Raw genomic sequence first — 14,228 nt, forward strand, 5'->3', positions numbered from 1 at the left:
ACTCATAGATTTCCTGGATCAAATAACATCACTGGACTTTTCATCAGTTCAAACTGATGAGCTCCCGAATTTTAATGCAAATTCTTATTGAGCCCTATCATGATGACCATACAACTTTTTTCCTTCCATTCCTACAACTATTATAACTATGATGATTCAGTTTGCCACTATAAACAGTGCTCCCAGTTTGTGTCATTATCAGTCATCAGCATATTCCTAATTTTTTTACCAGCATGTTAAAGAAAAGTTTTGATAAGATCTGTAGCAAGATGAGTCCTTGAAGAATGCCAAGCAATAAGCTCTGCCCTATTCAATAATCACTTTACTCAGTAAGACCTATTGTTGCTGTTGCCGTTTCCAAGATAGAAAAATTCCTCAGTGTCTTAAAGTTCTTCACCAAGTTGAGGTAAAAAATTTCTGTACAGGACTGTATAAAATTCATCATTGAAGTACCAAGAAATTAGACCTATTGCATTTTCTTTGCCTAGAAATTGTCTTTTCAAAGGTTTTTTTTAAAAATGCATAGAGAGGACAGAATTTTAGTGGCAGGCAAATAAGCCAGAAGACAACATGAGAAACAACTTCCTACACAAAATTTCTATAGCAGCTGCTTCTGACTTTGATAGCAGCACCATGGGGACGTAGAGGCTGGCATGGTTTCATATGGCCCTGCAGCACCAAAAATGACCTCTATTTAGCATGAAGATGTATGATGCCTTGCTGCCACCGTCCAGTAGAATTAAGATGGAAAGAGGAACACTCCTTGCTAAGAGCACAATTATACCACAAAAAACAGAATTTAAACTTAGATTGCTCTTTTAAATGAAGTATTTTTAAATAAAAAGACAGGAAGGAAGGAAGGAAGGAGCAAAATACATACCTTAGCAAGCCACGGTCTCTTATTCAAATGGAGCATTTCTGTGCAAATTGTAACAATACTTCATGGTGATTTGGGCTTGAGAAGGAAAGTCCATCTTCATTGTAATCATTGTCATCTTCATTACAATCATGTTAAATCGTAAGAAGACTTGTTTGAAAGCTTTCCAGGTTGATCTCAAAAGCTTTTCTGGTCATTGAGAAAGTTAGTAACACGTCGCATGCTATCACTTTTCATCAGTGGATCTCAAAGCATTTTGTAAAGCAGATCATGAGCTCATTGCCTCTATATTGTTTGGGAAATGTGAGCGGGAAGTGGAAATGACTAAGCATATGTCAGCGGCAGTCCCAATTCTAGAGCACAGACTGAAGGACAAGGCTGCAAGTCTTTCCTCCATCCACTGTTCTTCAGATCTACACACACACACACTCTTCCTCATATTTACTTTCAGTTAACCACTGTGGACATTCATTTGCCACATTTACAAGCCGATTAACCCAAATCACATGATTCGTTGGCAATTAGAAATCCATTTTCAACTGAAAGATATAGATAATCTATTTGTAAATCTCTCAGAAAGAAAGTAACAGGCTTCTCCCTCTTTAGTAATGGAAATTGTTAAAATTGACAGTTTCTGGAACTGAAACTGGGTCACATTTCTGGGTTACAGCATTTTCTTTTCTTTACTGTCATCACCTCAGCTGTTTGCAGGTCTCAGCAAAGAGATCAGGAATTGAATTTTCTTGGATATACTACAAAATTCACCATTGAACGCGTTTTGCAAGACAGCCCTTTCTTTGCTGTCACCACAAAACTCAATTTGGAGAAAAGTAAATACCCATCCATGAAATGGTGACTTCCAGTGGTTTTGAGTTTAAAGGTCTACTTTAAGGCTATGTGCCAAAGAACTCTCCCCAGCACAGGTCTCATGTGCAGTGACACGGGCACAATCAAATTGAGTGGGGTAGATTTGGTTTGGCTCCCTCCATGTTTGGCTGCTCCTCAGCTTCCCAAAACGTAAGCATAGAAGCCAGGACTGTGGCTGTGAAGACCAAGGCAAAAGAGGCAATACTTTGACCTTTTCCATATTTTCCATTATTATGTTGTCTCCCCATTCAAAAGACTCACATTTTCTCTAAAACTTCTTTTGAGTTAGGAAACTTGTAAAATCCCATCTTGTTACTCCTTATGCTTAACTATGAGTAGTTTTAGCTCCAGGTGGGCTTTGTCTTTCCTCCTTTGTTCCTTGATGTTTGAAGTATGGTTTGACACACTTCCTTTGTTGGCCATCCTTGTTTCCACTTTTTATGTCCTCTTTTTGCATTTTATTCCTCCTCTGATGTGATCTTTTTTATATTGGTGCATAATAACACTTTTCTTTGATAGTATGCTAAATGCGTCAATCGAACTGACCAGAAAAATGTCACACTAAATAGGCAATAAAAAATGTCATACTTGACCAGCACTCATTTAAATCAGACTAGTATTCATCTTATTATTTCTAGCAACAATTTAAACACCAGATGAAATCAAAATGCCCAAGTGATAAATGTCTACCTCAGTCACTGTCTGCTAGATGTGAGATGAATATTTTTTTAAAATTACCTGTGTATCTGTCTTTCTTTTATTTCAAAGATATCAAATAATGCTAGAGCATGTTTCAAGAGAGTGCTGGAGATGCAAAAAATACTCACAAAAAATAATACTCACAAAAAATAATACCGAAACTCACTTGAATAGATGTCATTGCACCTGTGCTAAAGATGAGGTGAGTTTTACAGGCTTAAAATGTATTTAATTTTAGCTTGCTTCAACTATGCTTCTGATCGAATTGAGTTACAGTTCCCTCCCACAAATGGAAAACCAGTCCTCTTTTAGTCAGTATGTTTACTAAGGTATACGTCTTCCTTGGTTTTCCTTGGGTATAATGGCACTTCTGGGTTTCTTGTATGCCAGATCTCTAGGCCCAGAAACAAATTTATGCACTGTGACACTCAACTTGCAGCTTGTGTGATCCTGTGAGATAACTGTTTCGTGTAGTATATGGCAAGCATGTTGGAAGTGATCCTGAACTGCCCATTGGGCAGGGCAAGAAGCCAACTCCAGTAGCCAGGAGATGAAAACCTGCCCTGTCCAGAACATGAGAGGAATGTGCAGTGCGGGTCTGGGTCTGGGACCTAAAGTCGGCTATAGCATACCATGAATTTATGTTCACTCCACCAGGCAAGGACGTGATGAGGGAAAGAAAAAAAGACTGAATCGCTAGTAATTTTCCTGTTGTTTCCTTGTGCATGTCAGCTGTTGTTCACTAATACATCTTTTAGACCCATTCTTGTATTCCCTGTCTTTCCATTCATGCCTGAACCCCTGGCATGGTGTTCATACAAGGCCACCTGCGTAGGACAGCTGTTCTCTAGGTCTGGCTGATGGGGCCTTTGTATGAGATAGGTGGAGAAAAAGACTAGTATTTTCATAAAGGCATTAATTTTGCTGCTTGGTAGGACAGATCTTCTGCAAACACAGAAGCACTATTCAGAAGCGTAGCAGTTCTAATTCTTTTCCTAGCCTGGCCAGAGTGCTATCAGATCCTTTTGTATGAAGAAAAGCACATTTCTTTTCTTAATACAACATCTACTGTATCCACTAGAGTGTCAGCTTCATGCACCAGTAGCTTCCCAAATGAAGCAGCAAATTTTTCATTTAAAGACTCTTACATGCTGCAAGGTGAGAAGTTTAACTCTTGTCTATAAACACTATTTCTTTATTTTTAAACATAAAATTCAGTTTAATTTTAGTTCTAAAGAATGTAAGCTTCTATGAGAAGCAACTAGAAAAGCTCAGATATTAGTTAGAAAACCTCACACAGAACTGCAGCATGCCCACAGTCCTTGCCAGCATCAACTGGTGTCGTGTTGAGCAATTGTAATATGTGTAATTACCTATGACTTTGAATATGGATCAAAATTGGCACAAACCTTATGTGTAAGAGTCACAAAATGATGACTGAACAATGTGTCTTGAAATGTTTTTAGCCTGTTTTTTTTATGTGACTCAGCAGGCCTTGCTAAAGGAAAGAAAAGAGGTAGCAGGTGGATGTGAACGAAGTGGATAGCTCATCAAAGCTGGAGACTGAGCAGGTTGTCAGCCAGCTTTCACTCTGGGATACATTGGCAATGCCTACTTAATTGCACTTAGGTTGTGGCTTTCTTTTAGAAAATTTTAGAAAGCATAAGTTTCATTGGTGACAGTACTGGGCTTCTTCACAGTAGTAAGAAAAGGGCAAAAATAGCAACCGGAATTGATTTCAGCTTATGCTGGCACAACATATAACATAGTTAGGAAAATCAGCCTGGGCATCAGACAACTAACACCATGTCAACATGGCTAGAAACTGATGCTCACATCATCCGCAGTACAGCGTTTGCTTCCTGCCTACTGTTTTTAGTGCTGATTGTCATCGCTTCTTTGTCATTGTTCCAAGACTTAGCGAAGTCCCCTCATTTTTACAGTCAGAAAATGAAACTATTTGAATATTATAATATATGTCAAGTTTAAGAGAACATGAGAAAAACTCCTGGTGTCATTGAAGGGACATTGACAAGTCATCTTGCTACACTGTTAATTACCTACATAATCCAGTCATTACCCACCCCTCCACTTTTCCATATGAAATGAAGGTGAACTTTTTTAACCTTTGTTGCTGTACATTGAATGACAGCCCATCAGAATACAACCAGAAGTCCTCACCACCCGAAGAAGCACCCATTCGATGCTTATTGAAATGGTGTCATCTTTGGCTATGCATTTATTAGACATTCATTTTGATATTAGAAGCTACAAGATACGAGCTCTTCAAAGCTGTAAATGAGACAGTAATGAAAAATAAAAATAGCAAAGGGGATAAATATAACAGTCTAGTTTTTTGCCCACCTTCTGTCACAGCTTCTGCTGCTGGAGAGGAAGTCAAGCATGCTTTATGTTTCAAATCACTTGTTATTATATTGTTCTCTATGGGCTATATCAGCTTTGTCCTTAAAAACTTTGAAATGGTAAAAAACTCTCTTAGCTTGTGTCAGTTCTCTTTCCTTGATGAAATGCACTCTGCTCTCAGCAATGTTAAACTAGAAAGAATCCGATTTTGGCCTTTAAGTGTTCCTGCATTCTAGATCGCTCTTCATTCCAGAACCAGTGTCATCAGATGAGGTCAAATCACGTATTTTACTTTAAGATTTGTTGGGGTTTTTTCTCCGTGGTTCCACCACGCTTAGCTGATGACTTCCTCCACGCACCACTGTTTCACAGACAGGAATTTCTGGCAGCTCTCTGGTGGGGTGGAAATATGTAGCTTGCTGTGGCTTTCCCCTTAATGCAAGACCCTGACTGTCTTTCCATCATTTTGCTGCTGTCCTGCAGAAGTCCTAAAGCCTGTGTCCCCTCTCTCTAGTTGAAGGGTATTCTTCATAGCAGAATGTGCTTTAATATGACCACCCCAGAGTTTTTCCTTGTTTTAAATGTAGGATTTTTCACATTTGACTCCCAAACATCTTTGTATCACGCCTAGAGAAGCTTTACCATTCCAGTTGGTAACAGTGTCCATGTCCTTTCTGATATGATCCAGCTTTCTCAAAGTATCTGAGAAACTCTGGCAAGCAGGTTCACTTGAGTGTCTGCTTTAACTAAACTAGTGTCCTTTTCTAGAGAAAAAGCTGCTCCCTTTCCAGTCAATCGCCAGCAAATCTGCATTATCTCTTCTCTTCAAGGCGTGGTATGATTTCCATAGGTAGAACTGCATGAATATTAACAAGGTTTCCTGCTTTTCTTTCATAGGGGTTTCTCCGAACTCTACTGTTTACATAGGTCAGTACAATTCCGTGCAATTGATTCTTTTGCTTTTTCCCCCTCGAGTCATAGTGCTATTGCATTTTTAGGCAGTTTATGAGCCATAGGAATGATTCACAACAAATGTGCTTTAGTTTTAAAGAATACATGACCTGGAGGAGATGTAGCAAGAGGAAAGCCTCAGGGCCAGGAAAGTGCTTAGCAGTTTTATTTGAAATTTAATTATTATCAAATCTGCAAAACAACAGAGTGCGATATTAAAAAAAAAAAAAAAAAGGAAAAAAATCAAAATGAGCTAGCTAGGCTTCAGCTGAATCATTTCCCAATTGCACTCAAGCAGTGAATATGCAGGCAAGGTCAATTAGTCTCATTTTAAAAAGTTTTGAGAACCAGTCAGAAAATTCTTCTAAAACACATTATAAGAAACATACACATAGGATAATGCTGGAGCCTCGAAACTGTATTCATCAAAAGAGCCAGAAGAGCAGAAAATGTACTCACTTTTAAGTGAGTTCAATGAAAATGAACATCAATGAAGACGAAAAATCAAATCCTCACAATGTTCATAACAAGGATCTTGTTAAAACACAAGGGAAGTGATGTTAGTGCAGATTTTCAGGCAATTCACCTAGATCGCCTTACATGGGAACAGAGGCTGAGATCATGCTGCAGAGAAATCATATTTATCAGTGTAGAAAACTTTACAGTTGCTCAGTGTCATCATATATGTCTATTTTAGTTTGCAATGTTACTCTTCTACCATTTCCCTATTTCTTTCTCCCATATTCCCCTTCTTTGTTTTATCAGATCTAATTTATCTTTTAAAATTCTTGGAAAAAAAAAATAAGATTTATTATTTCGATTAGTCTGTTAAGACTCATGCCAGCGTATGAGATGATGACCTTCCTCTCATTGCCTTTCATAATTTTTATGTCGTTCGGTACAAAAAGAATACCATGGCAAGATTAACAGAAATCGCAGTCAGCCCCCTTGAAGAAAAGGAGCAGTTTACTTATGAACTTCTCAGGTTTCTGGACAATAGAAATTATTTGTTCGGGATTTATATAAAATTTAGATCACATGGGTACAGTCCTTTCAGCCAACATGGAGGGGCAGAAGGTGTCATAAGGATATTTCGCACACTGAGGGAAAAATCAGTGCTGCTAAGGACTGCATGTTCTCTCTTTTCCTATTCTGGCAGTCTTACTCAGTCTGCAGTTCCTAATGAGGAAAGGCACAAGAGTTATCTTTTTCTGTCTCTATTACTCAGAGGCTTCTCCAAAATAAACGTTTTAGAAGTGTTTGTACCTTGAATCTCTTTGTTCGTGTCTTCTCAGTTTTCTCTGTACATTGTGTTTGTTATATTTCAGATACGGATAACATTTCTAACTACATATGAATACACAGAAATGTGTTTATTCATTTAATCTTCTTTTCTTGCTGAGTATCTTCTGTACTTATTTTTTCATTAACTGTTCCTTCTTATTCGGAGTTGGATAATATTCCCTTTATCTGCTCTACTGATGTTCTTTCCTTCAAAACAAAAGACAAATTTACTGGTAATAGAAAACTCCTACTGTTTTTAAGCTTAGAGAGTGAAACACTGGCCCAAATGAAATCAACAGAACTTGACTCTTGCTGGCTTCATTAGTACCAGGATCTCAACTGTAATTTCAAAAAGGAGCACAAGAAGTTAGAGACCATATTCTTAGAATAGTGACAGAAGAATTTGAAATCGGACTAAAGAAATTTGACTAACCTGGTTTTTTTTTCCTTATATAGTATAAATGCAGGTGCAATTCTTATTTGTGCATTTGATGAACACACGACTAGTATAGGTATATTTTCAGATCCAAAATTATACTTGTAAGAAGATTTAGATATGCGGTTATATGCAAGGACTATACATACATTTATTTTTTAAATGTGCATTTATAAACCCATCGAAACAACTCATTCATTACAGTACCTAATTACCTACATCATGTGTTATTGATATATAAAGCTCTTCATCAGATAGGTTTATTCCTTTCCTTTCCTGACTTACTGATTGTACTGATTAATTGCTCTGGAGTATCAGTAAAAATGGAGAGGAAGACCCAAAACAAAATCACCAATGTGTTGCCAGCTCCTTAACATCACTAAGTTCTTGAAAGTATTTTCTGTTCTGGAAGACCTTGAGAGGTGATCAACAGAAGGCTACTAAAAACGCTAACTAGTCTTGAGGTAAAAGACAAAAAATTCATCAGACAATGACTAGGTAGGAATTGCTAATGAAAACAGAGGATTCAACAACATTATATTCACTCCATCATTAAAACTTTATGATGATGTATCTTTACCTTCTGTACCAGGTTTGGAAATCTTTAATATGCGTTTAAGTGATCTAGAAGTGTGGCAAGGGGGAATATTGTGGCAGCTGAGTTTGTAATGAGATAGAGTAGTTCAGTTAGAATCCGAAAGCAACGTGAAAAGCCTTCAAAAGACCTGAACAAGTGAAGTGAATCATAATGCCAAATGACTGTCTATACCAATGAAAGCAAATGTTAGAGGTGAAACAATTAAATATTTTAACCACATTTCGTGTTTTAAAGTAATGATTGCAGGCCAGAAGGCAGACATGAGTATCTTTGCACACTAGCTAGTTAAGAAGTCCACCCAGCGTGCAGCAGTAATTAAAAGCAAAGGAAATATTTAACAAGATTACTGACAAATGGGATAAAAAATAATTCCAAAATTGTTATAATACAATAATAGCAACCAGTGGCTCACCTGCAGTTGGATTGCCATCACCTTGTCTCAAAGTTAATGGAGCAGAAGGGAATTTTCCAGCAACACACAATGCAAACTAAAAGGGGCACGACCGAATATTTAAATGAAAATTTTTACTCTTTTCACTAATAAGAGGAGAGAGAGTATGATAAAATATGCAAAAATATGATTTCTACACAGAAGATCTATCAGAAATTTCTATTTGCCCTGTTTAGACTGCAAGAACAACAGCTAGTCATAGAAATGAAACGGTGGCTAGGAAATATAAAATCAATATGAAAATATTTTTCCATACAATGTACAACCATACTGTGAAATTCATTGTCAGTTGATATTACAGAAAACATAAATTTAGTGAGGCTAAAAAAGTATTGGAAAGTCATATGAGTTGCACCAATATTATATGTGTAGCAGTAAATCTATCTTTAAAAGAAGAATTTTAGAGGAAGCATAAACTCTATACCTCCATGATCTAAGACATAAAAATTGTTTCCTACTAGTACTTAATAGGAAACATTAACTAATGGTGGGTTCTTGCAGAACCCCTTTTTCTCTTAAAAAAGCTCTTGAAAGTAGGACACTGGGCTAGAAAGACCTCTACTTTAAGCAATTTGTAAGTTATCATCACACTTAGTACTGTAAGTAAGGCCTCTGGATGCTGCTATGACATAATTATTAAATAACAAAGTATGCCCATGTCATACCACCATCTTTCTGACATATGATTTACCTAAGTGATTTGAAGCGTTATGCTTTGGGGCAGGTTGGCTGACAGTGTGTTTCTCAGGCACTCCAGAACCCAGGTGCTCATTTATAGTCATATCATTTGGTGCCTTCCTTTTCCTGGGAAAAAAAAAACAACAAAAAACAAACAAAAAAACCAACAAATGCCAAAACAACCCAAATATCTACAAAGTGAATTTTATCTCACTTAGCCTTTGCAAGTGTTTTCTTCTGGTAGACTGGAAATGGCAAAAATAGCCTGCACACTGCGACACAGGCTACACAAAGCCTACACAGGCTATTACCTTGCCATGGCAGTAAATCTGCATTCAAGGGGCCTGCTCTGCCCACTGGCAGGTTGAAAAGTTAACCAACAATCCCCACTACTTCTTCTTCTAGAAGGGTTTAATGATCTACCTAGTGTTCTTGAGGGATCAGATCCATCCAAAGAACATTGAAATCCAGGACCTTGTGCCTATTGAAGGAGAGGCATTAGCCCTTGCACTTTCTTCTCTTGCCTGCTATCATCTTGTGTCATGATACATCTCATGTTACATGATACAAATGCTTAATACCAATTCTCAGTCCTCCCTCGATGCCACATACTGTACCTCTTGGAAAAAAAGAAAGACCCTTGATGTCAGAATGAGCATGGTTCTTCTGTAAACTCAGTTTGTGACTTCCACTAACCCAGCAAGTTAAAGAACAACTGAACATAGTGTTAGCCAGCTGGACACCTGGTCAATTTTGTTTTATGCTTTGCATAGTGAGTAAGGGTAAGTTATAGTAAATTGTTGTGTTTTGAGAATCCAGGTCTTCTGGGCTGTCCTACAGGTAAGATAAAGTAGCTGGAAAGTCACTGGTGTGGTCATCAGGTCTGCTTAGAAACCCACCTGTTTCTACTGAAGTGCCACCAGAGCAGACATATTCCCTCGTCTGTATTTTCAGGCAGAAGCGCTTCCTCAGAAAAGAGTTGAATGAAGCTAGAATCTAGACCTAAAACTAGTCATATGTGCAAGTCAATATTATAGCACCTTTTAAGGTGCTACAAGAAGTGCTATTCTGCCAGAATTATTATTTCTACTAAAGAGAAAGCTCAAGATAAACTGTTGACTGAAAAGAGTCAGAAAACAGTTAATTTCAGTGCTTTCAAATTCAAGCATATATCATCTAAGCAGTGTGCATCTGTGCACATACACTGTAAGATACAATGCAGTTATTTCTAAAAAGTCCAATAAAATTATTTTTTCTCTGGTCTGTTTTATATTTCCATATGCGTATTTATATCCACTCTTACCCAATAGATGGCCTTTGACATCCCATACTGTTGCTACTACCATGAATTCTTTCTTTTCTCTGTCTAAAGCTGCAACTTCTTTGTTCTTGTTCCATTGTAAATAAAACACAGCCCAAAGTTTCAACTCGTGATGAGTAGTAGGCCATCTTGTTGTTACTTGTCATATAGGATTCATATATCTAGAAAAGAAATAATCTCCACTGTCAGTCTGCCATTCCCTCTGGCTCCATAAGGAAAAAAGTGAAACAAGTTTTCACTTGTTTTAAACAAAACCTAAATCCTAAACTGAATCAGTATCGCCCTTGCATTCCTCAGTAAACAAGACACTACAAAAGAACTAATCCAGAAATCCAAACAAGAGTAAAAATAAAGTGTTGTCAACTCCTCTGGTTTTAATTACTCAGTATTTACTGACTTCATGTTCAGCTGATGAAATAAGCAATTTGAAGAGAAACTCAGCTTTCATTTTTATTAGACTTTTTATGTACCTTTCTCACTCTTTTGGCTGTGGTGAAAAGCTGAAAGACTAAGTCAAAAGGTACATAAACAAACATACTCCTGGAATGTACTACTATTGTTTAAAAAATGTCTTTAAAGGCAATCTGGCACTTTTTTTAACCAGTTACAAGGGTTTTGTATGGTGAAAGGAGATACACTTCGAAAAAGTCTGCAGTCCTTTACCTTCGAAGGACAAGTACAAAGTTCAGAGGGACAAAACAGACTCATTTTTCCACAGATTTCATAGAACAAAAAAAGTAGTAACTCTATTATTCCTACTCTCAGAGGGCACAGAAAGCTGAATTGCAGATGTCCCTTGGCTTTCTTTCTAATGTATTACAAAGCCTTGGACTATACCTAATATGTGCAGACTTAGCCTTCAAATCTCCATGGCTAGACTGCAAAAATGAAAAGCAAAACGAGAGCTTGCAAGAATGAATAAGTTATTTCAAGGGACGGTATCGCAGCAAGAAGTGCCATCTGCTGTCCTGAGGATACAAACTCTCTGCTCCTCTGTCCCCCGCTGCATCTGCATCATCTGCCAGTAACACAAAGACCATGGACACCCTCAGCATCAACAAGGCAGCTGCTTTCCGAGGTCATACCGATCGTGCTTAGTCAAAAGAACAATTTCCAGTCAATTCTGCAAGGCAGTTAAAAAGCACAGCTAATTATAAACCTATTAAGTTTTTATTTAAACTCGGAAGTTTGTGAGCAACTCGTCTGAGTGAACTGAATTCCGTAATGAGGTTAAAAACTAATCTTCTCTCAAGCTGATCAAGTTAGCCAGAAGTTTACGCTTTGAACAATAGTGAGTGCAATCACACAGATAAAATTGAGCATGACTGTAAGAGACCTGATATGTGGGTCTTTAATCTTTAAATCCACTATGTATTTACAGTAACACGATGGAGTTCCTTTGCCCGTGAGCATGAAACCTCCCAAGGAAAAACAAGTTTTGTACTTGCAAACAACTTAGGCAGGCAGCAAGAATTTCAGCTTACCTATATCATTGTTTGCCCTGCCTGTGCACCAGATAAACTCACGAATGTTAAAGCTCTCTAAAGAATAATTCACCAGCAGATTTATGTTATACTTTTAATTTTCTGAATATGCAGTATATCTCTTTAGATCAAACTCCATCAAGCTCACCACTGAAAGAACGACAAGGACTAATAGCTATCCTCAGTAATTGCCACATTGCGCTAGTTCAAGCAAGAAAGAAGAAAAACTGATAATGGAGCAATTTATTCAAAGTTAACATTACATTCAAAATACAGTCCAAATATACATAATGTAATGTTGTAGATGTATCCTTTCCTTAGATGACTTTCCAGCCTGGCCTTAAATCACATACCCTCTCTGCCACATCAGTGACTTAAACAATTAGGGTATCATTTAACAGCATGGTTAAGTGCAATTTATCTGGCAGAAACCAAGAAATAGTGTTTGCTTTACACAGGCTTTATGAAAATATAAGCAGTTTTCAAGGATTTGGCCTCACATGATCAAGGAAGACCACTGGTCACTACAGCACAGCCTGAAAACTGCAGAGCAGTCAAATTTAATTCATTGTGACTATTAAATCCCTTAAGACAATTCTTAGAGAAAGGACCATTTCTAATATGAAGATATTTTTACTTGGAAGTAGATGAAAGTAACTGATCTCTGGTGTATGAATACATTTGGTTCTGAATACTCTCCTATAATTACTTTTCCTAAATGTATTAATTCCTAGATCTGATTTTACAAATCAACAGATCAGGTATTGTTTGACAGTAAGTTGGTCATCTTCACAAGATGGGCTGTACTTTACCATACACCACTGATCTGCATTTTGCATTTTATTTGTGACTCCACAAGATCAATAGAACTTCAAATGCATATAGGTGTCAGAATTCAAATTGGCCTAAAAAATGAAATTTTGAAAATTTCTTTATTAAAGTTTATATCTGGATAACTTAGTTTTCCATATGTATTAAATCCTGATGAATTCATATTGAATTCTAATATCTAATGGATGATTGGTGCTATCAAAGGAAACAGAAGCATTACCATTTCTCCAGAGTCTGAACTACTCAAACAGTGTCTAAACCATAGGAAGTTTTCTGCGTTGACCTTTGCACATTGATAACAATATTTTTTGAAGATAACTTAGATTAATGCCTGCTGATTTTTTTCATAATAACCTATTTGCTTTACCAGTTACTACGCATGTAAAAAGAGAGAACATGGTTTAAAATACTCACACCAAAAAATAACAACAATAAAACCCACTGTATTAATCTGTATGTCAATTCTAGGAAATTACTATTATTAAAATTATATTGATTCTGTTCCTTACTTTCTGCTCAACTGTTTCCTATAGGATTTTTTCAGAAGCAGGTAAGTGAACAATAACAGTAGTAAGTCTAAAACTGTTGATAAAATTCAACAAAACTTTTCAAGAAACATAGTCGAGGGATGTTCAGCTAGTTTACCTCTCATTCTCTGTTGTTTGGCATTTTCCAATTTCTCTCTTTGAAAAGAAAAAAATATCACAAAGGTATAACTGATTCCTATGAAAATCACACAGCAATAAACAAGGTTCACACATAATATACATAATGTTCTCAATATTCCTAACACAAACAACGTTGCTTTGCATTCTACAGTATGTGGAACTCAGTGACAGGCTGTAAATTTTTTTAACAGGTTGTCCTGTTAAGAACAGGAAATACCAACTTCTGACATCCACCTACGGCATTCTTTTTGTGCTATTCTTTCCCCCACAGAAACAAATCAGTTTGCTCTGACTTGGTCACATCAGGGCATCAGGGCTGGCAGCCCGCACAACACCATGACAAACAGATCCCCCACGCAAGTGATCAGGAAAGTGGGCCCATTGCCCCTTGCCTTGTCACTGAGCCCCAAAGAGAAGAGCCTGGCTCTGTCTTCTTTGCTGTCTCCCAACAGGTATTTATTCACAATGATAAGTACCCCTCAAGCCTTCTTTGCAGCACGTTGCTGGCTCATGGTCAACTTGCCCACCAGGACTCCCAGGCCCTTTTCTACCAAGCTGCTTCCCAGCTGGGTGGCCCACAGCATGTATTGATATCTTCTCCAGGTGCAGGACTTTGCATTTCCCTTTGTTGAACTTCATGAGGCTCCTCCCGGCCAATTTCTCCAGCCTGTTGAGGTCCCTCTGAACTCTGTTACTCCTCCCAGTTTTGTAACATCTGC

The 14,228-nt window shown here is 37.5% G+C and overlaps 1 long non-coding RNA gene across 2 annotated transcripts; it reads right to left on the reverse strand.

Annotated features, from left to right (window-relative positions):
• Positions 1 to 3,719: 3,719 nt before the first annotated feature.
• Positions 3,720 to 10,707, reverse strand: LOC128907226 (uncharacterized). Of its 2 annotated transcripts, none has more exons than XR_008465523.1 (4): positions 10,509 to 10,707; positions 9,219 to 9,331; positions 8,489 to 8,564; positions 3,720 to 5,950 (listed from the first exon to the last, which is right to left on the reverse strand). It is a non-coding gene; the product is annotated as an uncharacterized LOC128907226 (long non-coding RNA). The 2 variants fall into 2 exon arrangements; XR_008465524.1 differs by lacking the exon at positions 3,720 to 5,950 and adding an exon at positions 6,129 to 7,249.
• Between the last annotated feature and the right edge of the window lie 3,521 nt (positions 10,708 to 14,228).

This window comes from Rissa tridactyla, chromosome 3 (assembly GCF_028500815.1).
Source record: "Rissa tridactyla isolate bRisTri1 chromosome 3, bRisTri1.patW.cur.20221130, whole genome shotgun sequence".
Lineage (NCBI taxonomy): Eukaryota > Metazoa > Chordata > Aves > Charadriiformes > Laridae > Rissa > Rissa tridactyla.